Source organism: Prinia subflava, chromosome 6, assembly GCF_021018805.1.
Source record: "Prinia subflava isolate CZ2003 ecotype Zambia chromosome 6, Cam_Psub_1.2, whole genome shotgun sequence".
Lineage (NCBI taxonomy): Eukaryota > Metazoa > Chordata > Aves > Passeriformes > Cisticolidae > Prinia > Prinia subflava.
Window position 1 is genome coordinate 27,114,377 of NC_086252.1, and position 27,492 is coordinate 27,141,868.

At 39.4% G+C, this 27,492-nt stretch overlaps 1 protein-coding gene across 2 annotated transcripts in view; it reads left to right on the top strand.

Annotated features, from left to right (window-relative positions):
• Positions 1-2,593: 2,593 nt before the first annotated feature.
• RALB (RAS like proto-oncogene B) overlaps positions 2,594-27,492 on the top strand; it is a 46,063-nt gene continuing 21,164 nt past the window's right edge. Inside the window, exons 1-2 of one of the 2 annotated variants that reach the window (XM_063400838.1) lie at positions 2,594-2,734; positions 22,338-22,422. The gene's annotated coding sequence lies outside the window, so the exon portion shown is untranslated. Of the gene's footprint in view, positions 2,735-22,337; positions 22,423-23,721; positions 23,935-27,492 lie in introns of those variants that run through there. The other variant, XM_063400837.1, reaches the window with a different exon arrangement.

Here is a 27,492-nt window from a genome sequence, read left to right on the forward strand (position 1 = left end):
AGCATAAGGAAACCTCCCATCCTTATATATGTTCAGAGGAACATGAGTTACACTTCATATGGACTTCACAGTGAGGGTGGTCAAACCTTTAAACAGGATGCCCAGGGAGACTGGAATGTCCACCCTTGGAGATATTCACACCTGAACCAGGCAAAGTGCTAAGCAGCCTGACCTAACTTTGAAGTTCTGTTTTGAGTGGGTAAAGGATGAGGTTATCTCCAGTGATTCCTTTTAATCAAAATTATTTCATCATTCTACTTAAATCTTGAAGAAAAAGAGGAAGAGGGAGAACACGCAAGAATTTAAGAAAAAACATGGTTTTCTGGCAAGAAGCAAATTGAATACAACAAAACAAAACCGAGCTGTGCACAGTTATTCTGCTTTTCATGCTCACACTGAAGACTCAGGATGCAATCAGAGAGATGTTAAAAATCTGCAGAGAACAAAGAAGAGAACGAACACCAATATGTCTGTGATAAACCAAGGCTTATTTCATCTGTTTGATCTCATGTGTGCTGTCTTCAGAATATTCTCTGGAATATTCCAAGGCACCATCTGTTTTATTTGCTGCAGATTCAGAGTAGGAGCATGGTGCAGGCAGTACCCACCTCCTCAGGTTTTGGGCTGAGCAATGACCCGGGTGCTGCAGCCAGGAGTTCACTGGAGATGAACCCTCTTGGGGCCACAGAGGAGTAGGAGCTCACCAGAGGTGCCCCTGCGCCTTCATGGCAAGCAGCAGTTCCAGCTCCCTTGTCTTCTGAACACCTACAAAGTCTGGTTTGCAGTCCAGTGTGTGAATACATGAAATGATAAATCCAGAGCTGTGACAAGTCTCCTAGGAAAGTTTTTAAAGAAATCTTCTCAAATCCAGGTGATCACCTTTACAGGTTTTATAGTACTACTAAAAATCAAGGTGAGAGCAGAGAAACAAAAAGATACATGTAAACTCTATCAGATTTTTTAGAAGGACTTTCCAAATTCTACAAAAAATAATGTATTAATGATCTTAAATCACAGTCGTCCAACTCATAAACGATTTGAGAAGTCATTGCCTCCAGATCCTTCATTCAAGACTACAAGTAGTTGAAAAGTCCCCAGAATCTTTATAAAGAAAATGGTTCTGTGCTTTGGTTTATTTTACTGCTGCTGCTGGTTTATTTGGGAGATGCATCACCACCGGATAAATGAGGGTTGATAATACCAGCATCTGTTTAATAAATAATATAAAGTATTGTTCTTCCCCTATCCTCTTAAATAGAACAAGTTCCTGAAATTAAAAGTCCATTATCAAAAGGCACAAATAGAACAAGAAATCTGGCAGCAAAATATTTCTTCTTTAACAATAGAGCTGCAAGAGAAACACCCTGTTGTGCAGCTCAGTAGAAGGGTACTGACAAATACTGAAACATAATATGCCTGATCCCTAAACTGATTTAATATGATAAGGGTCCTCCAAACCCCAGCCAGTAAACTAAAAGCCAATACAAGAGCTTGAAAATTATGATAAACAATAATATATTACTCATGGGTGGCCTTAATGTTGAGTCTGAGATGAGTTGCATGAACAAAATAATTGACAATTTTAAATACAAAAAGAAGAAATTTGAAAGGCAAGCACAATGACTGCCATAACAGAGAATGTAGCATTAAAATATTGCTTGCTTGAAATCTGGGCTAAATGTACCTATGAGTGTGTTTTATGGGATTCTATCAGAAACAAAATCATTCTGACAACTTGAAAGAAAAATGAGTGGCTTAGTAGAGGAATTGGTAAAGCTGGAGAGGACAGAGAAACTTCCAGGCGTGCAAATGCTGCTTCAGATCTGAAATAAAAACAGAAAACTTCAAAGCTAAATCCAGGTAAAGAACAATTGTGCTGAGTTAGGACATCTGCTTTGCTTCAAATAATTACTAGTTTATTTTTTAAAAGCTGTAGACAATGACTTGGTAAATAAATTTATAGTAATATATCCCTGAAAATGGATTATTGTTTCTGAAGCAGACTTGCAATTAGAAGAGGATCTAAGGAGTAAAACTTTACCTGCAAATTTGCACAAAATCACGTTGACGTTTCATGAGATTTAAAAACCTGTTTGTTTACACTGCTTTAGAAAATATTAATTGGATTCCTGAATCACTTAGATGCTTTAGAAGATTTTACTTTTGCTGAGAAAGGCAATAAACAAGTCAGGATACTGCCAAGGAGTGAATACACATGGGTCCCTGTTGCTTACCCAGACCCAGCTATGTTGGGGCTGGGTACATTTGCCTTGACAGAGCTGGTGACAAGCTCGAAGCTTGAGCTCTGACACAAGCAGCAGCAAGCATTGCTCTGAGGTGGCTCAGCTGTAATGTCTCTTAGGCTAGTCCTACTAATGATGCAAACACAGTTTTCTAAGTTTGTAATTTTTATTTATTGAAACTTTTCGCTGGAAAGGGTAGGAAAGATGAATTAGAAAAGTAATTTTCTTTTATTGGCCATTCAGGATTTTTAAGCTGTTACTTTTTTAATTATTTCCAACAGTTTCCTTGTTTTTAGAATGAATGTATGATATCATATCCTGAGCCCTTCCCTTTTCTTGTAACTTTCTGAGGCACTAGGAGGAGTCCAGCTACAGTCATCATGTGGATTTGCCTGTGAAACTCTAGTGGAGCTCCTTCTGCCACCTCCTGCCTGCCTAATTCCTACTCCTTAAGGAACTGCTGCTCTAGGACGATCGACCCTTTAAGCACAGTGAGTACCAGCTGAGAAAGCAACCAATTATCCACCTTGTAAAGTTGCATCAGAGAACGATCACTGCTCTGTGTATTTACATTTATGCGCAGCTTGGGACACAAAAGTAAAAGGAAAACTTGCTGTCAGTATTTGACACTGAAGTGGAGTAGAGAAGGGAGTTCCCTAGCACAGCTGGGGTGAGAAAAGGAGCAGCAGCAACATGGGAGGCTCTCAGGGTGCAGAGACTGGATTAAAGGTGGGGGATAGGTTTTGAAAAGCTACATGTATTGTGCAAGGCAACACACATATTTGCTGTGGATGGACAGACAGGAAAAAAAACAGCTGCTAAAATGTATATACAAGCACCTGTGCCCAAGCTCATGGTACTGGATTAATGCTGGATGACAAGCACCTGTTGTTTATTCCTAATCTGGTTTCATATAAGGAATGTAGCAGTACTAGCTAGTAATAAGCAAAATAAAAGGAGAATAAATGAAATAGTTGTCTTCAATAATATTCAGTCATCCCTAAAGCATGCAGGCTAAGTAAACATTCACAGTGAGTCATTGACTCTTTTTAGCATAACTATAACCTGTGGTGGTGTTACTGCTACGTTTTTCCATCTTGGTCTGTAGCTCTGAAATGCAGAGCTAAAGGCTCTGCTACTACTGATGGAGGGCCTAAGGTTTTGTCTAAATGTCTCTAACATGCTAATTTAGTAGAAACCAGGTAAATATATCAATAATATAGTTATGATTATGATTTATTATTATATTTAATATATGTATAAGGTAGTATGATCCATGTTTCACAGCATAAAAAATGTTATAAGGAAAGTAAATAAATGACATGCATTTATATCTACCAAATGAACTTGTAGAACTTATTTATTAACCTAGAAAGTTGCTTTTAAAAGGATAGAGCATCTGAATTTGCCTGTGTTTGTTATCCTCGTAGAATACCAAACACTAACTTCATTCCAAGCCTGTAAAGGACTTATGATCATGCTTTACATAAAGGTCTCAATCTAGGATTAGATGGAACCAACAGAAAGCAGCAGTGATATTTTTGTGAATACTTAAGATAACAATAACTGTCTTCAAAAAAGTCCTTGGTGATGTGAACAACTATACAGGAGAGGCATAACCTTTGCATATGTCATTGATCACATTACTTTGTGTTTTTAATTTGCTCACTGTGGTTTTGATCAGCTCCTTCATGGGGTCACAGCACAGTGTTAGTGCTAGTGTTAGTAAAAAGCGTTGCTTTTTGTTGTCTGCTAAACTGCACTGTGAGGTAAAAGCTCCTCTTTGGTTAAAAGATTGCTGATGCAGTTGGTTTTATGACAGAACAAACCTGACATTTTCTATAACATGGCTGTGATAAGAGTAGCAGGGTGCTAAAGATGTGCTGTGTGCTGGTCAGCCTCAGTAGAATGGAGCTTGCTGTACCAGAGGTGACCATTAGATCACCTCCTGCAGGGTTCTCCCTTCCACAGTGACCTGTACTGGGTGCTTCCGATCCAGCTGCAGTCCAGAGAGATCAGCTGTCAAAAAGGCTTCACAAGTGATGTTTTTAAATACCTACCAATTAGTATTTTTACATGTCTTCCAGTTAATAATTGGCTTGTACTGTGCAACATGAGGGATTTGTAACTCTTTCATTTTGTAGAATATCACAGCGGATGTTGGCGTTTCCATAGAAATGTTTGTTTCTTGAATTCACTGAGACCTTCGTTCCAACAAAATTGGGTGGCCATAAGTTAAATTAAAAATCTGGTTTAGAGAAACATTATTCCATTTCTCTCGATTGCTCTCTTTGATTAGATGTAAACTTGCTTATACATCATGGAAAAACTCACCTCAGTATTTCAATTGTGTAATCTACTGAAGAATAATGATACATTTTTATTATTTTTATTCCTGCTTATAGTTTGGTCTGTCTAGTTTGTGGCAATGTTTTTTTTTTCAACTTAGAAACTTATTTCAAGGGCTTCACTCAGAGTTTTAAAATTCTAGAGTATGTGATGTAGTCAGGCCACTGGGTTGGCCACTTGCCCTAGATGAAGCCACAATGAATATCTCAAACCTGCTCCCTGTCCCACGTCCTTTCCTGATTTCTTACCCCTGGGTACTGAGAGCTCTTGCACTCCATAGAAAATGTCTAGGTCTGCCAGCTCTGTTCTGCTCCTTTTTCTCTGAGGGCAGTTTATTGGGGGCTCCTTTTGCTAACTCCTGGGAGAGCTGGAATTTTGCTTTAGTAGAAATCAGGGGCCTGACTTTACTCCTCACCTAACCCATATCCCTAAGGACTGCAAACTCCACCAGTGTGTGATCACGGCAGCCCAGGCTGCTGCCAATATTGATGTCACCAATTAGCTCACTTGTGTTGCTGACCAACAGTTCCTGTAGTTAATTATGTTGTTGTCATGCTTTAGAAAATCCAAAGAAAAGAATGACTCAAATGAAAGTTATGTGTATTTTCCTTTATAGAAATTACCTGATTCTGCTCTTATATCCCTTTTACATATGTCTTCAAAAATAAATTTTCCAGCACCTTGCACTCCAGAAATGTTATATGCACAGCAAATGTTTAATTAGGTAATCCCACACAGCACTTGTGAGGCAGGCTCCCTCATTTTACAGGTGAGACAGAGAGTGAGGCAGTAAATTAAGTGACTTGCTTAATATCACACGGTGAGTCAGTGCTAATGCTGAAAATAGACATTATGTCTTCTGGTTCTTTTCCCTGTATTTTAATCATCAAAGTAGACTTAACTCTAAAGTTGAATTGACTCCTTAGTCTATTAAAATAATTGTTCTCAATTTCATGTTGGAGTATTATGTTTTAATCACCTAAGCAATACTGAAATATTTACAAAAGTTTTCCTTGCTTAGGACTTTTTGTCTTTCTTGTTCAGATATTGCTTCAGGTTATCACCTCAGTATGTTTTGTTTACAATGATGGTGAACTGGAAAAATATAATCTAGCAGATCTTCACCAAAAAATAAAATAAATAAATAAAAAGAAAGAAAGAAAGAAAAGAAGAGTGCACTTTAAAAATGCCCTTAAAACTCATAGCATCTCCTTCAATGTAACTTTTTTCATACACTCATGAGTATAGGACTGTTCCACTTTATCATACCCATAGCTTTAATTAATGGAGCACACTAAAGTTATTGGCCCATAGAAAGCAAAAGATAGACTGCTGTTTATACTGTCATAACTAAATGAAAATGTATCCTTAAGCACAAAAGAGCAAGAGCACATTAAGAAATATGTGCTTAGAAGTGCAGTACTGAATTACATGCTGGGTCATCTCTGAATTAACTGGTAGAGAAAGAGATGCAATCCTTGCAGAGCTGTTTAAATGAACAGCAGCCATGTTCAAAGTATTGAAATGCTCTAGCAGCTTTAGAGCTTTCCTGAGCGCAGTCCACAGATTTGTTTATGCTGATAGGACATGTATAAATTTTTCCAATCTTTGCCATGATACCTTTTTTATAGTGTTCTTCAGCACAGGCTAGAATAAATGGCACAGAAAATATGTACATAGGCATAAGACTTAAAGAGGCTCAGGAAAGAGGAATGAAAAAATAATATTATCATGGCTTGCTCCCTATTAAACCTGAGTACAGACACAGCTTTATACAATACTTTATATCACACAATGTTTTTGATGTGGGTGAGAAAAGCAGCAAAGACTGTGGTCAGCTCCAAGATTTTTATAAATACTTTTGCCTCATGTAATGAATAGGGCGTTGTGGTGTAGGCAGCCTTACAACTTAATTGAATTTAACAACAGAATACCTTAAAAATTCAACTGCTTCATTGCTGAATGCAAATAAAGCTCCTAGGTGGCAGAATCAATCAGTAAGCATTGGCATGCTATATTTATAGAAACAACTCTAAAGTAATTTAACGTGTTGTAAGTGTAAAGAAGATTGTCACATCTTGCCTGCTGAATTACAGGCTAGACAGAATGTTTCAGGTAAGATGCCAAGGAGAGATATTCCAAGAAGGACATTTTGCTTCCTCTTTGGGATCAATGCTTCTAGTTTACCATGTAGTTTTCCTTTGGGGTTATCTTCCTCTTAAAAATGTCAGCTATGAGCATGTTTTGGACTTTGCCACTAGGGCTATGTTATCAATGATCAGCTGTCCAAGACCCATCAGAGTATGACTCCAACTTTGCTTTCTGTTTTTGCTAGAGAGTGAGGGGTTTTTCTCAGAGACATCAGAAAATATTCTGATACCAAGTGATGAGCAGTTTGCAGGACAGCACTGTGTCTGTGTACTGCTATCAGGGACAGAGATGCTGCCTTTCAAAGGGTTTTTGAAAAGCAGGTGGGAGTTGTCCAGTACAAATTGGGCAAAGAAGTCAATTTTGTGACTTTTATAAACTTTGAAACCAAACACAAGAAAGCGATACGAATAACTAATTTTTTTTTTTTTTTTTTTTTTTTTTTTTTTTTTTTTGGTAGCTCCTCATTCATGTCTCCTTTTATCTGTCATTCCTATTATTAATCTGTTAGGTGTAATGGTAATAGTGTTTGAGAAGTTGGAAATTTAATCAAACATTAGATAATATTGCTGAAAAACAGGGTTCAAAAGAAGATGCCCATGCATTCTATTCCAGATTGGGAATAGGAAAAAAAATCTGTGGTCTGTGTGTCCAATCAAAACTATCCAAACCAGTAGAAATTAAATACATGAACATTCAATTCATGGGTACAGATTCCTTTTCATTAACAGTTCAGCTAATAAGTATGAAGAATGAGTCAGCCTGAGACAAGCAGAAATCACTTGTGGATAATCTGAATGAGAATGGGGGATGCATAATGCACTATCACATTTGAGAAGAGTTCTGACAGAATAGGGGCCTTGAATTTTGGATGCAAATAGTTATACTTGCTTCATCTATCATTGAAGAGAATAGATACAAGCCAGCTTCTATGATTAAGTAGATACTGTGTTTTTTACATAATTAACATTATTTAAGATCCTACTTTCAGAGAAGACCTCAATGTGTCCTGCCTACCTTAAGTAATCGGATTATTGGTCTCTGGCAGGTCTATTGCAGCCCTGTTCTGTTGATTCAGCACAGAGAGAAAACATTTTAAGAATGTCAGTTCTTCAAGTAGTGGGGATTATAGGCATGGTAACAGAACATGTTTGTGAAAGATATATGCTGCCAGACTTCATTCCCTGTGACAGCAAGAGGGAATCTGAGCTATGGCCATAGTGCTGCTCTGAAGAGTTCATGTAATTAATGTGTTATTCTTTAGATTTGATTCACAGAATTGAGAAAGTATTTGTGGTAATATGGTGCTTATACATAAGAGCCAGAAAATGAAAGGGAAAATAAAGTGAAAAGAAGTGCATAATAAGTGAGTTGGCTAGTTTATTTCCCAAACTCTTACACTGGCCCAAGCACAGTGAAAGAGGCAAAGCTAAGCAACACAAGTAAAAAAAGATCTAGTATGAGTTACCTTAAACTCTGTTAATTATAAAATATGGCACTAGCAGTGCAGACAAAGTAGATTTTTTTTTCTAACATTCCTTATTATGTGTTAACATGACCCATAAAGGTCCAAGAAGCTTTAATCACACAACTTGCAAAATATCCCTAGAGTGTTTCTTGCTGGAACTAGGTACAGCAAGACAAGTACAAGCCAAAACTGTAAATATGGGGAAGACCTGCTCTGTTCAATAAAACTAGTGGTTTCTGCTGAAACTAGTTTTTCTTGAGGACTAATTTGTAGTTCCAAGTGTCTTTCAGTGCTGACAGCTGAAGAAGGTAGCTCGGGGCCAGATTGTAATAATGTTCACTCCTTGATCTAATGGGCGGATGTGTTTAATTAACCTTTGTTTCTGCAGAAGCAGACATTCTGGCAAGCTGTAGGAAATCTAAAGAAGGGAAATCTAAACTGCACGGAACCTAGGCATATTCTATATATCTAGTACTAGATAAAGAATGTTACTGTAGATAAATACTGTTGCCTAGGAGATAGATACATATAAGCAGTTTCTGTAAAAGAAATTTAACATGTATCCCCCTGTGGGACTACTCCTCTTTAATTTCACAAGAACCACCTATGGTCCCATGCCCTTGGGACACTTGTCTCTTGTGTCTGTCACAGTTCTTCAATAGATGGTCACAAAAGCATGTATTTAAAGTGGAAATATTCTTGTTAGTATCTCTTGGATGGAGTTAGACCTGACAGCCTCATTCTTGTTCCATGTCCTCCAGTGACTTCTCCAGACACCAGAGCTTCGACTGACCCTTCCCAGGGCTTCCTGTAAAGTGCAGATCTTAAGGTTTATAGCTAATTCTTCAGAAGTCTTATGGCAAGTCTAATGCAAAGCAGATATCCTCTGCATGAATTGCTGAAGGCAGTGTTTTTTCCTTGAAAAACTAAAGCACTGTAGATTACAATCATACAAGCACAGCAAACTCCCTGGCCACAATGTCCCTAATCTTGCACTAAAAAATCACCAACTTTGTATGAGTGTTTTGAGAGAATGCAAATCAGAGCTTATCGTCTCTGACCTTCGTCAGCTCTGCTGCCACAATAGCATCATTGTTTCCTATCTCCTCCCCTTAACAAGCTACACCCTCCATTCCTCTCACTTCCTTTCCATCCCAAACCTTTCCATCTGAGAGGTTTTTTAAAGCTCTGCTTTGTCATCTGGTTTTGCTACAACTGTGGTCTAAATGCCAAACTTCTTCAGTCCTGGTTGTCTTAGTCTCAGTCAGCCAAGTCTCTGTTTTCACTTAAAAGGCATCTTTATAGGTTAGAATTTGGAAATTCCTTCTCCTCCTGTAGTCTAACAAACAAAAGGTATATTCCCAGCTGAAAGAAACATTTATGTTGCAGCAGCATTATTCTGACTAAAACTATGCTGCAGCAACACAGTATCAATCACAATCATAACCAGTACTTTTCCCACCTCAGCACTATGACACAACTCTTTCCCTTACAATATTGTGCAAAAATCTCCATTGTCACAGTACATAAGGACTAGTACTAAGGGCACAGTTAAATTACTAACTTACTAATCCCATGCTTTGTCCACTGGGTTTCTATTCCAGAATGAAGTGTTGTGACAACAAATGGGGTAACCAAGGAAAAATCAAACTGGCTACAACTGTCAGGATTACGAGTTCAGTATAATTCTTCAGCCTGTTCATACTGGTCTCTGTTTGTTTCTAGTAAGGACTGATGACTTCAAAAGCCACAAACTGTGTGTGAAGTTCTTGGGTGATGACAATTTCCTTTGTAACGTTGCCCAGTGTCTGAGACTATCCTGACAGGGCTATGTAGCCCTGCTGTGAGCAGTGTCCTATTGCAAAGAGAAGGTTTGCACACAGACTGAGGATGGAATTAGTCTTTATGTCCAGATACAAACAGTGATCTCAAAAGCTCTTAACACTGACCTAACTCAGAGCACAGTCAGTGGATGCAGTCAGACTGACACAGATGAATTTTGGAGATTCTTGACCAGCGTGGTTCAAAACGCAGCCCTCTGGCCCAGTTTGGTCTGCAGGATCTTCCGTCTTGTCTGAAGCACCTCTTCTATGGAAATTCCGACTAGCAAGCTGCTGCCTCCTCCCAAATAACCAAGGATGGTTATTCTCAGGATGAGCTGCTGCCTCATCCCAAAGAGAAGGAAATGGGCAAGAATAGCACCCTGATACAGAGAAGTTGTTGCTGTGCTTCTGTCTGAATAATTTTGAGTGCTTGGACATGTAAAAGAAACATTGCTAGATAGCCTGCTGCCTTATCTCTTTACTGAGCAGGTAAGAACAGCAGCACCTCTCCACCCACTGCTGTTCTCATTTGCTACTTGTTGGGGGATGGCAAGGAGGGATGGGACATAGAGTAGGGAGCAAGGGACAGTAATTTTCTCCTGCAGCCTGTCGCTCCACCCAGCCTTCCCCTCACGCTTGATTCACTGCCCAAGTATGACAGTGTAAATGGTAGGAGTATGAAATCACAGTCCTGAACTGTTATTGATTGTCATCTCACTCAAGCTAACTAATGGGGTACCTCTCCAGATTTTGACCGCTGGCAGTTAATTTTTCCTCTTTGGAAGAGGTATACACATCTTTTTTTTTAGCATGTCTGACAATGGCAGGGGATTTTTCTGAAGGTAATCTTGGAACAAAACGGCAGCTCCAGGCACTCTGTAAGAAGCCAAATACAAGGGAAGGGTGGAGTGAAGTTGCTATTTGATAATAGGAATAGTCTACAAGAAAGTTTCCTTATCTCCCTTCAGTGCATGTTTTTCAGAAAATAACTGTGATGAAAAGGCAGCAACTATTCTTCTCTGAATGTAAAATCTTTTCTGATAAGATTTCTGGAAGAGCTCACATTCAAAACTGTCTTCATTCAAATCCTTCTTAAGATGCATTTCTTCCATAACGTGTTTCTGTGCTAATCCACTAGGCGTTGCTATTTACATCTTTAAAAGAAACAGAGTACTTAATCTGGACTGATTGTAGATTTAGAATGACTAAGTGCATGCATGTCCCATAGGAAAGCATAGTCTCTGGAAAGAATCTATTGCCTCCTGGCAGCAGTTCTTTATATTGTGGTTTTATCTCTTATTGGTGGTTACAATCTCTACAAGGAAGGGGCATTTGTCTTTAAGCATCATTTATGCCTTTTAAGGCATCATTTATGCCTGTAACTTTCTAGAATCACAGAATCACAGAATATTCTGAGTTGGAAGGGACCCATAAGGATCACTGAGTTCACCTTTTAAGTGAGTGGCCCATATGGGGATCAAACAATGACCTTGTTGTTACTAGCACCATACTCTGACCAGCTGAGCTAATAGTGAAGATCAAGAAGGAAACAAGAATTAATTTTACAATACAAATTAGCTCCATCTCGAATAGCTGTCAAATTCTACTCTGCCATCTCAATGTATATCCAGATTTGGTGCTAAATTCACTAGAATGGAATATGGTCATAGCTCTTAAACAGAGAGGACTGAAGGGTAGAGAAGGCCAGTAGTACTGCAGCTAACAGAATTCATTCCCAGTATTTTAGACTATGCAAACATTAAATAAGGCTTAGTCTGCAAGACAAAGCTGAGTCTGTGCTGCCTTGTGTTAGGCTGCTAATATAGCTCAAAAGTGCACATCTGCTATTTTACAGGGTAAAAAGGTTCCTAAACCAGGCACTATTCTAGAGAGGTCACAACTTCATGAAGTTACATTTGGTCACTTATTTAGGCTGATATTTATTTGGGGTTGCACGGAATTCTTGCTGTACAGTAGCATTTTTTTCAGTGAAAACTTTGGGAAACTTCTGTGATTTACTCTCCATGCAAAATTGCATGGAGAGACTATTTCCTCTGAGTCATCATTGGGAAAAATCCATTATTACAGAGGTGAAACATGTAATTGTGACAGCTGGAATTGAAAGAAAATAACTATGACTGTAGGTATTTTGAACATACTCAAATTTTTATAGGTATATTGAACACCCCCAAATCTGTTGATCCACAATATTTCAAACCCAAAGGTGCCAAAACTATTGCTTTCCAAAATTGTAATTAATCTATATGTCCAAAATTTTACATTGCTAAAATAATTATAAAAACAAAGTTAATTACAGATTAGTCCTTCACAGCTAAAATACTCACTACTAAATAAAACATGATGGTTATTTATACAACAGAGAAGAAAGAAATAAGATTACTGCATCCACCAGAAAAGCCTGGACAGTATTTTTTAACAGTGTGCATATCTGTTTGCTCTGTATTCTGGCAAGGAAGCCCTGCCAGAAGAGGCATAGGATGTTGTAGAGGTAGCAAGCTTGGAGCCAGGAAGGAAGGCAATACTTCCTGACACTCGTTAGCAATCTCAGAGGAAGGAGAGCATCCTGCCTAGTCATGCTAAATCAGCTAAAGGGTCCCTACTAAATCCCTTACCTATCTGTGTTGAAGCAGAAGGATATTCAGATTTGGTTAGGAAAAAGAAGCCATGATTTTGGATGTGACTGTGCAAAGTACGCATTAAACTTTACTTTCCTACACTGTGACTTTCTAATTTGTTCAAGGGAGCTGTGAAATGAAGAACTTGAGGGCTTACTTGTCTTTGTTTTGTCTTCCTTTATCAAGCACACTTGGTCAGTTTTCACCTTTCTGTGCTATGCCTTGGCTTAAATATTTATGCCAATATTTATGCTTAAATTCTTGCCTGAGAACTTCCATTCTTTCAGCAGCACAACTGCTGCACACCGTTTGATAATTTGTGAAATTCAAATATATTTAGTGTGACTTAGTAGCAGAGTTCGAATAACAATGGTTTGTCTTTATACACAGAACTTTCATATCCCCTAAGTCAAGGTGAGTCCTCAGAGTTCAGCCTCTTGTGCCCTAATAGTCCTTCATTTCTTGTCTAGTAATTGCCAGTTCCAAAGGCAGTTTTTGTAATATTAATGCTTCAAGAACCCACCACAGTTAATCACAGTTTATTGTTTTAACTCTTTAGAAGTGGATTTCGTTGTCTTTTTAGGCAATTGGTCACAAATGGCAGCTTAAATGACAGATTTAAAGCTGTCAACCTCATGAGGTGATTCCACAAAGTTAATATTAACAACATTAAATTCAAAAAATCCTTGTAAAACATTTGTTAAATCATATAAATTTAAATGATGTATGGGCTCAAAGCAGTGTAAATAACAAGTTATACAGACAAGAATACATTTTTAAAAAAAATAACATAAGCAAAACAAAGCAAAAAAAAAGCTGCAACAAAAACCTTAGGGAAAACACTCGAAAAAGAAAGGTGATATTAGGCTATATTCTCAGACTGTTTCATTTACTATTACTGTTACCATTTATCAAGGACTTTCAAGCCAGTTCTGATATTTTGTCCCTTTGAGTTTGTAACTTTGACCATTACATTTTCAACTGTCATGTTCTTACCTAAACTATCCCTCTTAAAAGTTTCTTTGTCCACATTATTTCTGGTAGGATTTGAATCAGCAAAGCAGCCCATTTCCTGTCCTTGGTGGGATGAACCCACGCTGGATACGAGGAGACTGTGTCAGCACTAACAGGATGCAGACCAGGAAACACTGCATTTTATTAACAGGAACTAGAACAAGAGTGGCAAAGTTTTGGCAGAATTAGAATGAAATGGTTGTACATGGAACAGAGTAAGAGCTGGAACTAAAACATTTTTATATAACTGAAACAAGGCTGCCAGAAGACTGGTTTGGTAGATTTGGAAAACATCAGGAGCATATGAGAAAAAGGTTCAGCTCAAAACCTAGGGTTTGAATGAGAGCTCTGGCTGCCTAAATAACTGTAGCTGTATCTCCGGCAGGCTGCAAAAGTCTACTTTAGTGAGTTGAGAATACAAATGAGTTATGTCCTGGAGCAAGGAGCCATTGACACTCTCCTGAAAAATGAATAGTCAAAAGTTTGGAATTAACAAAAAACAGAGTTAGAATTCAATTTTATTCAATATGAATAAAAACTGACTCAAAATCTGCTGGAACACAAAGCATGTTTCTCAGAGAGCTAAAAGTGCACATGGACCAAAATACAAATAGGAGATAGCTCTGTGGTGTGGATCTAAAATAAGATCAGGAGTAACCACAAGTGTGGTGCCTTTTAATGTATCATAGCTCTGTCTGCTGTTCAGCACTTCCTAATCTGGACTAGCATGTTCTCATACCTCTTCTAGCAGCAACTTTAGAGTCTCTCCATGATCCAAACCTGTAACACATTTTTGAAATTTGCTAGATGGAGAAGGAATGTGCATCTTAAAAAGATGACAGATGTTTGGAGAAGGAATGTGCATCTTAAAAAGATGACAGATGTTTTATTGATCAGTTTTAAAGGCTGATCTTCCTCTTAATTATGGCTGTATACTGAAAGAAGTCTATAAAGGAATAGGTGAACATGGTCCTCCATTAGCTGTCTGGAAAAGCACAAAAGTCTTATTTCTTCTGTAGCCAAAAGAAACTTATATTTTGCTTGAGGGAGATGGAAACCATCTTTTTAGAGAAATAAATTTTACAGCCTTTTTCAGTGTTGATTTCTGACCTTGAGATCTGTAAAAACAGGCATTATTCTCCTTTATGACAGCTTCATCTATAACAGCTAACGTGGTAAGAGGGCAGCCCTTTTTAATAAAAGCTTTTAGAAGGGAGAAGGTGAAAGCTGCTGGTGAAATTGATGCTGTAGATACCCAACAAAGGACAAATCACAGCAATCACACCTTGTTTTTACACTTATAGCTTTTGCCAACTGACAGGAAAGATTATTTTTGATTTATACCCATTTCTGAGAAGCGGACCCAATAATTATCAGGTAGTTCACCTGTGTCATGCAACAGCTATGTCAAAAGCCAACAGTTAAACTACATGTCATAAGGATCTTGGGTGTGGTGTCACCTCATGAGGACAGCTTTAAACCAAGCTGGAAAACTCTGGAGATGAGACAGAGTATTTCCCACACAGTCACCAAGCTGTTGAATAAATCTCATTTGCTTTTAACTAGAATAGACTCCTGTATCTGAGATCTCCGAAGTTCTTCTGGAATCATATTACAGTGATTCCTAACTTTTAATGCTGATAATCAATTCTTCTAACACAGGTAAATCTCCTAAGTGACTCTTTTATTTCTATTTGCAAAATAGTTCCCCATCAGAAGTTTTGATACCTTTTTTTAATGCTGAAATCTTTACCTGCTTCTAATTTTTAATTAATTAACTAATTATTTTTCTGCTTTTAATTGCCTTGTTTGCATGACAAGAACTAAGAAATGAAACTTCCATAAGATACACAGAACCTTAATGGCAGAAAATCGAGCTATGGCTTAGTGAAACTGAAAACTTTTTTAAAATCACAGCTGTCTCTGGGCAAGAAATTTTAAGAATTGTGAAGATGAGCTCAATTTAATAAAGTATTAAAGATGAGTCCTGAAGTTTAAGGAAATTTTAACTACAAACAGTTTAGTGCTGCAACCCTTTCTGCCGTGATTCAGATTGCGTTTAGAAATGGCAGCTTAGACCTATCTCCATTAATATACAACAAAGCAAGAAAGTGAAAATCAGCTAAGTGGAAAAGGAATTCAGTTTTACCATCTTTTCCTGAATTGAAAGTTTCCCAAGTTACCCCAAGAAAACCCTTGGAGAGGTATAAGAAAAGCCACAAGGAAACTGTTTCTGAGCTAAGAAGTCAAAGAAGCCCAGCTGATGCAAACAAAGGGTTCTTTACATGCTAAAGAGAGGGATTCAGCAGGTGGTCACATTGCTTAGGCTCTGTGAAAGGAAACTGAAAAGGCAGAACTACATCAAGCTGAATCTAGCATGGACGTGACATGACTGTTGCATTTTGCTTCTGACATGATGGATATCTGCAGCCACAATGGCCAAGTCCAAGGCACTCTTGCTTTCCAAAGAGCATAAAGGACTGCTTTTTTTTTTGGAAAGAACTGAAGGAAGATTCCACATTAATTTTGATGCATTGTGCACTGCTTCCAGAGAATGAAAAAATATGATTATGGGCCACCTCTCCACATTGTGACCATTTCTCTAGTGATTAAATCTGAATCAAATGACATTTAGCATTTTGCAGATGTTTTCACAGATATGAATTGGTACAGGAGAAAAAAGGCAGGAGAAAAGCAGGCCTTTTACATCTTACGACCTGGTTATAATTCCATTTAAAATGTTAGTGAACTATTGCGTAGAAAACGGAAAGCCTAAAAGATGGCAAGAGTTATAAAGGGAATAACTGTAGTTATGTGAGCCAGGTCAAACCAATTTATTTTCTGCTACTGAAAATCTGATCAGGAAAAATAAGCTAAAGGTCTGTTGTTGCCATTCAAGAAATCCAGCTTTAAGATGAAATTCATGCCTGAGTGCAGCAAAGCAATTTTGAAAAGTCAAGGTTTGATTTATTGTTCTCTGAAAGGTTGTGTAAAGCTTCTTAGTAAAGATCTCAAAGTTACACCAAAGTGGTTTGTATGATTAAAGGCAATCAGAGTTCTCAAGGACTTTTAGAAGATGCAGACATAGGTTTATTTTTTACTGTAAGTTTTAGGTTTTCGTTCTGAATAGATGGAACTTCTTGCATTAATTTGTTCAGCATTTGCATTACAGACACACTGATTCAGCAGTAGTACAGGTGCAGATTTGCAGTAAATGATACACACAGATTCTGCTCTCATCTATTAAAATGTCAAAACAAGAAAACAAGATTTGAGAAAGCCAAGGGATGATACTATTCAATAAACTGTAGTTTATCAAAAAATGTCCGAAGAAGCCATTCCTTGGCCATTCTGCTCTAGGCAAATCTGTAACACAACTGGCAATGTCTTAAAACATGGTCCTGCAATGAAAGGGAAAAGCCAGACCAGTTAAAGGAAATATTCACTCTTTCCCAATAAACAGCTTCTTTTAGACTGCAAATATGAGATGAATTTGGGATTTCAGTGATTTATTTTGAGAAGATTAGCCTAGGTACAAGAGTGGGTGGATTTGCTTGTGACTATATTATGCAGTTCTCTCGTGCTACAAATCCAGTGTAGCTTCAATGAATTTTGGGCACCAGCAGTATTTCTGACCCTTAGACACTATTTCAGTTGTGCAAAAACACAACAGATTCAATGTTTAAATTAGAAATTTATATATACCCACACAGATATGTATCTCTCTCTCCCCTCACAGATTCCTTTCTCCTTATATTTCCCCTTTGCTTGCTCACATTACCCACAGTATCAGAAGTCTCAACTCAGAACTTGCTGCCTCTTGGCAACTTTTTTAGTCTTCATTTTACTGCAGTGCTTCTGTTTTATTTTTATAGTATTCCAGAAATGCATCGTAGTGAAATAACAAAACTTGAGGACTGAAAAGCAGCTTATGCCATGGATGTGAACTGAGAGAGTCCTGTACTTCTATTTTGGCCAAGGTACATTACTTTTGTAGACTGAGGACCCCACACACCAGCACAGCTCCTCCCGAGCTTTTCCAAAGGAATAGGAGATTTACTGTAAGTGGCATCAGAAGACAGAATGTAGTGGGGGTTTTTAAAATTACATTGTATTTTTAATGAGTTAGCAGATTGAATATTGATTAAACCTATTAATATACGGAATCACAATTTGCTACTAGTGACATAATTAGCTTCTAGCAAATAGTCTTTTCTCAAAAGTTAATCTCTGACTCTTCTGACAGATCCTAAGTGTGTGTTACTGTTCACTGAAAAGAAAAAAAAACAATTCAAAAGCCTAAAGGATGCAATGCACGCTTATTTTGAAATTGCTTTCCTTAATCCTCTAATGTAAAGCATATTGTACTCTTATCAATTTAACATTAAAAAAAGGAGGGGCTCTTTGTAGACTGTATTAGTGGACTTTGTAGGGTGTAGACTTAAACACAAGTAATATGTCTTTTCTAGAAAAGAATGCTGTACAAACTGACACATGAACACTCAGCTCAGTAGTGGAAAATTCTCAAATGCAGCAGTATTATCGTATGACTGCATTATGTGCTCAACAAGCTCTCTAGTTGAGGACAATGTAATGCCATGACAATATGAGACTTACATGAATGTATTCATAGGCATGCATACTTCCTCATAAACTTCACTGGTGGAATATGTTCCTACAGGTTTACTACCCAGTTTACCCACTTTTTGAAGGCTTTCAACTCTGTATGAAATACAGGAACTAACAAACAGTGAAGTGTTATATGGTGTAAATTTAGGGAGTAGTAGTCATAGCAAAGTGCAGCTCAAGAGGAATTTTTGTAGACAAAATTTGTAGCCACTTGTTTCACCATCCAAACCACTTCATACAGAACCTCCGGAAGAGATTTTCCATTCAAGTTCCCATTTAGATCTTCTTTAATTAGACGTTTCCCAGCACAATAGTGCAAAGTTATGTTGTAGGTGCAAGAAAAGTCTGATATTTTTTACCCAAGTTGTGTCAGAGTTTATTCTAGAAGGAGTGCTATTCTTGAATAGGTAAAATACTGTCATAACAAAAACTGTTATAAAATTCAGTTGCCAAGATCTCTCTGCTAAGTTGTGAGGTGCTTTAGAAAAAAAAAAATCTATTGCCATTTACATGGTGAAGGGGCATCAAAGCTTCCAAACATTTGCAGAAGATGTTGTGATTAAACATGGAGAAGGGAAAACTGCACTTATAGTAATGAAGATAGTAGACTAAAATTTAAGGACTTTCATGGTCAGAATATGTTTACATTAAAAAATTATCTGGTTTAATTTTCAGAAGGACATTTTAACCTCATTCTAAGTTACATCAATTTAATTAGAGATTGTAGACAGAAGTAAATACTTTAAAAGAATATAATTTTAATTGAAAAATATTTTTCTTCCTGAAGTATTGCTCCCACAATGTTAGAATTCTGGCTGCTATAAAAGCCAGTAATTTTCATTATTAATGCAATATATTTGTCAATAGTTTAATGTGGAAAATTTGATTTAAAAATAAAGGGGACAAGATCTGTTAGCATGAATTCTTTTCATGTATGCTCACATCACCTTCCAACAGCAGCTGTTCAACAAGGTAGCACTGCTCAACTCAGGGAGGTAAATCCTCAACTGTGTTAGCTGCTTATTATTCTGAAAAAAATCTCCTGCCTTATCTATTTTTGTAATAATACATGTTTTTACCAAACTGGCTTCAGTGTGATCTATAAGACACTAAGGCATACTTTCTACTCTACATTTAACAGGTAAAGCTTTATTTAATGTATCTGCTTCAGCATACATTTCAGGAAACATGTGCCAGCTGGAGGAAGTCCAAAGGAGAGTGACTGACAATTAGGGAACATGACCTACAAAAATCAACTGCAAAATCAGGTGTTATTTGAAAGAGGAAAAAACTATAAAGAATTTTAAAAGTAATGATTTTTGAATATTTATCATACGGGTGCAAAAAAGGGGGAAAAAAATCTCATGGCTATGTCCAATATGCAACTAATTAATGTGCTTAATCTGCAAAAAGTGACAGTTAAGATAAATGTTGTTGGTTTTTTTCTAATGATAAAGTAGTTCAGTACTTTAAACAAACTGCTATGATAATAGCAATCTTAACTGCATTTTAAAAAATTACATGCCAAAAATTATATATGTGTAACTGATCTTGGCTTTGGGCCATGGAATGACCTCTTCTAACTCTTTGTAGACCCTTTATTTTCTTTTGATTCTTGGCTATCAAGTTATTTAAAATAAACTTAGCTCCTTCTGTAAAAGTTCCAAGATCAGGCCCTAAATCTGTCATGGTGTTGATAATCATGACGATCAGAAGTGTAACACTTGTAAAACTGGAATGTGAAATCCCTTACCTCACAAAATGTCAGTGAGAATCTCCTTAAAAATGACCTCGTGATATGATCCTGACAAATCCCAGCTGTATCTGAAATGGAAAGGTTATTTGACAGTGAACTTTATTTTAGTGTGGTGACTTCTGGCTGTTTGTAACAAAAATAAAGTGAATGGTACAGTCAAAACACCATAATCTCCTACAAGACCAAAACCAGAGTCATATTTCATTTACTGCTGCTTGTTTCAGATATATTTTAGTTTATTGCTGTATGGTTTTTGAATGCTGAAGTTCACAAATCACAGTGAGGTCAGCTGCATTCTCTTAAGTATACAAATAATCTGTACAATGTACTTCTTGTTAGGCTATCCATGCCCAGATAGAAAATATTTTTTGACTACATTATTTTTAATTTAGAACAAACTCTGTTTGAGGGTACACTATGTACATGTACCTCTTCTTACAAGTTATCTGAGCCTTGACTGACTGTGGCAGCTCAACTCTTTGCATGTATAAAAAACTGTGTATTTTGGGAACAAATGAGACATCACATCATTTTAGATAATACAGTGGGGGCAAGGGGGTTGGTGTTTCTGTTCCTCAAGTATGCCTCTGTTTCCCCTATGAATACTATAAAAAATAACCACGTGTGCAAATGGTGTAGGAAAAGAGCTGGGATTTACATTTTTCCCATCACCAGTTTCTGGAACTAACTTCAGCTAATTTCTGTTTAGAACTGCTCAGAAAGGAAGCATGAGTCCTAATCTTTGCAAAGAAAAAATATTTACTGTTCAGTCATCCCACCACACTTAACTGTTGTTTATGACTCTGGCAGTGACACACAGTGTCCTGTTACATTCTTAGTGTGTTAGAAACTAAATATATGCATAAAAAATACTGTCCCCATCTCCAGGAATTTGTAGTTTGAAAGATGTTATGGCAGGATAAAGCAACAGCCAGAGTCAAATTTTTGCATTTCTACTGAAATATTACTTGTTTAGAAACTGAAAGCACATAGAATAAAATAAATCAAATATAAATGACAATGAAAAGGAATTTTCTCCTCTGAATTGTTCTATAGAATTTTTCTTCCTAAAGTACTGAAGCAAAAAATATATCTGTAACCATGGAGATTATACCAGGCAACATGCATAATAATTCAAAATGTGGCATCACACAAATGTTCTTTGTCATGAGTGGATTACTACAAAGAAGTAGGTTTCTCCTAAACAATTTTCAGAAGCAGGGTAGATGTGGTTCATATCTTGACCCTCTTTTTTGCAAGGGGGAAGGGGAAGTGTCATCACTCTGGTATGTGCAGGAGAGTTGAATTGCATTCAGTTTGAAAAGACTCAGCTTCCCAGGCTCTTGGCAGTTTTTAATCGTAGATACAATTTGCTGAAATCCACCACAATGCCCACGTGGCCTGAAAGATGGCCATGGAGACAGTTACAGGATAAATAGTAAACACTGCTAATTAATTTTTGCTTGGGTCTTCTTGTTCATTTCTTTTTAGGATCACATACAAGTGTACAAAATCTATATTAAAAACCATTCCTGTTTAATCCTTGAAATACCATGGATTGGCTAATTTAAGTGTTAGCTGTAAAACAGGATTCCTTCACATTTGGCAATATTTTTTTCTCTGCTTATTCTTTCTCTGTGTGGATGGCATCAAATAGCAAATAGCTCTCTGTCTGCCAGCTTCTAGTGCAGGATGAATATTGATGCAGTTCTGATAAAATCTATAAGGCAGAGGGAAAAATTGCTATAATGAGGACCTTTCATAATACCTTAATTTCATAATTTCACTTTTCCTCACAAGGAATTAACTAAAATCTGGTGGTTTGCAGTTTGAGTTAGGAAGAGAAACTGATGATGATGTAAGGATGATGTAAATCCTGTTTACTTACAAACAACATAGAAAATGGTGTTTCCTTGAAAAGAGGAAAAATTCAGAAGATACTTCCTTTTTATGCAGTCCTGAAGTACTCAGCTGTTTTTCAGAGCCACGCAATTACCTCTGCAACTTCTTTTTTTCCAATTCCTGGCATTTTTTTCCCCACCCTGAAATTACAGATTTTACTAAATCTCTTTCAAAGTCCTCCTCCATATTATTTAGCTTTGGCAATAGGCCATTGTTTCACCTATCACTTTTTAAGGATGAATTTTTTTTTTTGCATTTCTTTTAAGTGACAGGCCTTTTTTATACGCTCCAACTTGAAAATGCAATTTCAGCCAGCCATCCGTGGAGAGAGCTTGAACATAATTAATTCTTTCCCTTTCTCTTCTGCAGGAAGCCACATAGAAGCCCAGGAGTTAACAGAGTTTCTTAACGAATTACTTCTGTCCCAGAGGAGCTGAACCCTCGGAGATCAGTGGTAATCATAATTTCCATCATTTCCTAAAGTGGGTGTTATCATGCAAAGCATGTTTTCCAGAAGGAATAATTTTACACAACATATTCACTCTTAAATTCAGTGATGGAATTCAAATAGGTCAGCATTGAAGCCTAGAAAAATTAAACAAATTAAAGCAATGAGAAAAGGTTTCTTTTCTTCTCTAACTGGCAAGCTGGCTGTGCCTGACTGTGTGATTAGTAACATTAGGGATGGCCTGAGAGAATTTGGATTTGGAAATTGATTAAGACTTGAAGAAATAATCACAGTAAATACAGCAACAGCCATTATTTTCTTTTCCTGAGCAGTGAAAACTGCTCCGTGCTGCACACACGTGACAGTATTGCAGCTCAATCATTTAATAAAGCACTAGCACTAGCAACCCTTATGAGTCAAATCAGGCATATTTCTATTTCTTTGCGTTTCTGACTTGAGACTTAATTCCTGCATCTATTGGTAGAATTTGCACTAAAATATGCGATGTATTCAAGACAGAGCCTTGCACGCAGAACTGGTGAGGTCACACCTCAAATCCTGTGTCCCGTTGTGTCCCGTTGTGTCCCCCAGTTCAGGGAGGACATTGAGGTGCTGGAGTGAATCCAGAGAAGGACAACGAAGCTGGTGAAGGGTCTGGAGCACAAAGTCCTGTGAGGAGCGGCTGAGGGAGCTGGGGATGTTTAGCCTGGAGAGAAACAGGCTCAGGGGGAACCTTGATCTCTCAGCTCCCTGACGGGAGGCTGTAGCCAGGTGGGAGTCAGGCTCTTCTCCAGGCAGCCAGGGACAGGATGAGAGGACACAGCCTCAAGCAGGGGAGGTTTAGGTTGAACATGAGAATGAAACATGAACATGAGAACAGAAAGGCTGATTAGACATTGAAATGGGCTGCCCAGGGAGGTGGTGAACTCACTGTCTCTGGAGGTGTTTAAGGAAAGACTGAACGTGGTACTCAGCGCAACGGTCTAATTGACATGGTGGTGTTTAGTCATAGATTGGACTCGATAATCCCAGTGGTCTTTTCCAGCCTAAACGATTCTGTTCGGGTCAAACCGAGCCAGCGGGGCTTACGGGCTCAGCCTCCGCCGGTGCTGTACACCGAGCTCGGGGCACACACAGAATCCCACACTGCCCGTGGGGCGGGCAGTCCCTCCCCGCCGCTCTCGGGGCTGCGTTGGCGGGGCCGGCCCCTCACACCGCGCGGCTCCGCCCCACAGGGCGGGGCTCGCCCCTCACGGCCCTCCCGCCGGGCCCGGCCCGCCCCCGAAGCTGATTGGCTCTTGAGCGCCACGTGAGTGGCGGGCGGGCAGGCGCGCGCTCGCGGGAGCCGGGCCCGGCGGCAGCGGCGCCGGCGAGGGCGGAAGTGCGCGGCGGGGGCGCGCGGGCGCGGCGCTGCCCCCTCAATGAGAGCCGGGGCGCGGCGGCAGCGGGAGCAGCGGGGCACAGCCGAGACGGGAGCCGGCCTGGAGCCGCCGTGCGGAGCCGGTCCTTAGCCCCCAGGTGAGAGAGCAGTGACCTCGGGATCCCCCCACCCCAGCCCCGGGCTTGTGGGGGCCTCAGCCGTCCCGGCCCCGCGCCCTCGGTGAAGGCAGGCGGGGGTCACCGGGTGCTGGCCGTAGCCTGGGGACGTGGCTGAGCCCCCCGGTCTCCGCGCCCTGCGGAAAAGAGCAGAAGGAAGGTGCGGGGGTGCCCGATAGTCACCGGTGCTGCGGGGCAGCCCCTCTCTCCCGGGTGCCTGGGGCGAGGAGAGCCCCACGGCTTCCACCCGAGGATTCCTCGGCCGTGGGAGAGCCCCGGGGGTGGGTGGGCGAAGGGGAGCGGGGGCAGCCGGTGACCGTCGGGCCTGCGCCGGAGCCGCAGTGGGAGGCGAGAGGCCCCGCTCGTGGGCTCGGCCGCTGCTGCGGCTCCCGCTGGCGCTGGGCTGAGGTGGGGCCGGGGACGCTGTGGCTCCTATCCACAAGTGGGACGTGGGGGAGGGAAAGGGCGAGGAGGAGCTGGCCTTGAGCGTTAGTGCGGGCTGCCCTGCCTTCCCTTGGTGCCCTCGGATAAGTGATAACGTTTCGTCTGCGGGAGATAAACAGAGGGTTTGGGATGCTGTCGGTCTGAGCTGAGCCAGAAGTTCCTGGGGGACTTTGTTTTATCTAGGTAGGTTCTCTCTGTGCCCGTCTTTATTCTCCTTGCAGCTTTACCTGTGCAGGTCTTGTAGGAAGAGAAGGGTGGTGCCTGAGCGTGACCTTACCTGCAGAAGGGCAGGGAGCGAGGTCAGACAAAGCGGGCCAGTCGTGTTTCCTGAGCAGCTGCTGGGGGACTAACTCGGTCATTCTGCTGGAGCCCTGTTGAATCGATTCTGTTCTGAGAACACGACACTTAGCCTTGACTGCGCCTGGGTATTTTCATGGTGGAAGGGAACAAGGAGACTGCACCTGCACAAGGAGCACTCTTGCCATTTTCAAACCTGAAGTGTGCGGTCTGAGTAGTTTTGTGTTTTGCCTTTTTCTTTAAAAAAAAAAAAAGCTACTCTAACGTTAATTCTGATTCCAAGATCCTTGTTTCTCTTCTGAGGGACAGGGAGGTGTCTGTCTGCTCTCATCCTCAGAGGTACATGATTTTCAGGAAAAGCTGTGATTTATTTATTTATTTATTTATGTCTTAAACACTCCCTGCCCCCCCCCCCCCCCCATTAAAGTTATCAGAGTGAGATTTGGAAGTAACAACTGGGAACCAGACTTGTGGACCATGGAAGTGTTTTGCTTGAAGGCTGAAAATTAATTTATTACAGAGAATTTAATAGCAACAGCTCAATCTTACTTGACAATAGCATCTTTGCACTTATTCACATATATCTGATTTGCTAAATTAATTTTAACTACTGGGATTTTTGCTTGTGATCAGATGATACCAACTTACATGGTAGAATATTTTGCATTTATTTCCTCTATTAAATACTTCATTTAGGAATAGAATAGCCTTCAGACTAGTCCTGTAAACAAGTTTCCTATGTTAGACTTTTAGTAGTAAATTGTTTATTTTCACTTCTTTTGGAGTAAGCCAACTTGATTCTGCTTTGCATGCCTGGAAGAAAGTGAAGCTGACCTATTTTTGCTAGTGTTATGTATATACTGCAGAGGAATTTCTAGTCTAAAGATTTAGCTGAAAAAGCTAAAGAGCTGCTTTACAAAAGCTCTTAACTGAAAGCTTAATTTGACCCGACAATATCCCTTCTTGGCCATCCTTTAAAACTCTCAAACTTGTCTCTAATTGTCAGTGCAGTGGTACTGGAAATCTGGGTAGAAGAGCAGTTGAGGCATTTTTATCAAATCAAGTCAGTAATGATGGGACACTGCCTGGACAACTTGGATGTGTACACTGAAATCCTGGATGGTTTATAGTTTCTGTGATCTAATGCCTCATTTGGGCTTTTTTTCAGCCGCTTAATTGATTTTGCACCTACTGTTATTTGACCAAATGTTGGATAAAATCATTTGCTTCTCTAGGAAGTGTTGGGGTCCAACCTTCACATGGAACAAACTTGTCCTGTGAACAGAGGAGAAGTGGCCGCACAAAAGAGCAGAACAAGCTCTCGCATCATGATTTGGGAATCTGCTCCACAGTTTGTTCTTGTCCTGTAAACCTGTTCACTTTCCATGCAGTGGATAATTGCATGTTAACTCAATCATTTCTTACTAACTAGATTCAAGCTCCATGTGACTGATTAAATGAATTGCTTTCTATTACACAACCAGTTCGTGTGAATTAATAGCCTCTCTTAGCAGGAGCACTGTAGGAGCCTGTTTCTCATGACAGCTGTGCAGGCACTCAGCACCCATGGGAGTGCAAGTGCACAGTGGCATCAAGACAAGCAGTGCCTGAGGTCAGGAGGTGTCTTGTGCCTGCTGCTGTGGCAAGTAGCTCAGGATGGCAGTAGTGGTGTCCAGGGTTTGAGTGAAAGGCAGTGCCTAGGGAGGCCAGAAGTAGATAAATGTAGGTGCTTGCTGCTTTTCCTGTGTGCCCAATTTCAAGTAACTTTGCATGACTGACTTAGGAGAGGTGCTGATCCTAATGATCAGCTAGGTTATATAGCAGCTTATATTCTCAAACTCATTCTGTCTTGAGCTGGAAATACTATCCTGCTGGTGAAAACCTGCAGTTTTTAGGTTTTCTCTCCTCATCCACCTTGGAGCCCCATGTCTCTGCTCTGCATCACTGTCAGGCAGTGGTGATAAGGTTCCATTGCTTGTTGCCTGCCATTGCTTGGAGCAGCCAGGTCAGCAGTCTTGGCCGTTTCACTCTCATGGTAATAGTCAATTTTGTGGCTTTTGTTGTATGATACAGTTAATGCTTGCTTCTTGATTAGAGGCTAAAGAACATGTATTTAAAAAGTCCGTAATAGCTGCTAAGGAGCAGTCATTTTGTTGATAGCTCTTTTAGCCCATTAAACAGTACTAACCAACTTTCCTCCTTGCCTGCTCCAGAAATATCAAGTTGTCTTGTCATTTAAGCAAGATAAGTCTGTATAACTCAGGCTTTATCTCTTCATGTTCTTCCAAATACTGCTTTAATACTAATATTAGAGGATCTGTTTTGTCTCTTGTGCTTGAGATGTGCAAATGTGTTTTTCCAGACCTGTCAAAATGAAAGTCATGGAGTCGTGTACTGTGAGAATGTTATTGAGGCTGATGTGTAAGTAGCTACTTAATTCTTTATGGTAACAAAGTGCTTGCTTAGAGCTTTGACTCTTTTCTGTGGAACCTTGAGCTCATGGCCTTCCTTGCTGAAGCTGTTGACAAATGAATAATGTTCATTATTCATTACATGAATATGAGACTTACAGGAAACGCAGTCCTGACTAGGAATCTTTGCTGGATCACAAGTCAAAGACCTAAAAAATCAGTTCTGGGATTATAAGCATTTGTTAAAGTCTTAATCCTGTCAGCTGTTACTTTGTGAATTAGTGATGCTGTCAGTTGAAGTAATTAGTGTGAAATGTTTTAGGCCACTAATAATGCAGTGAAACTGGAGTTTTTAATATGTTCTTTTTAAATTTGGAATGTGTCAAAA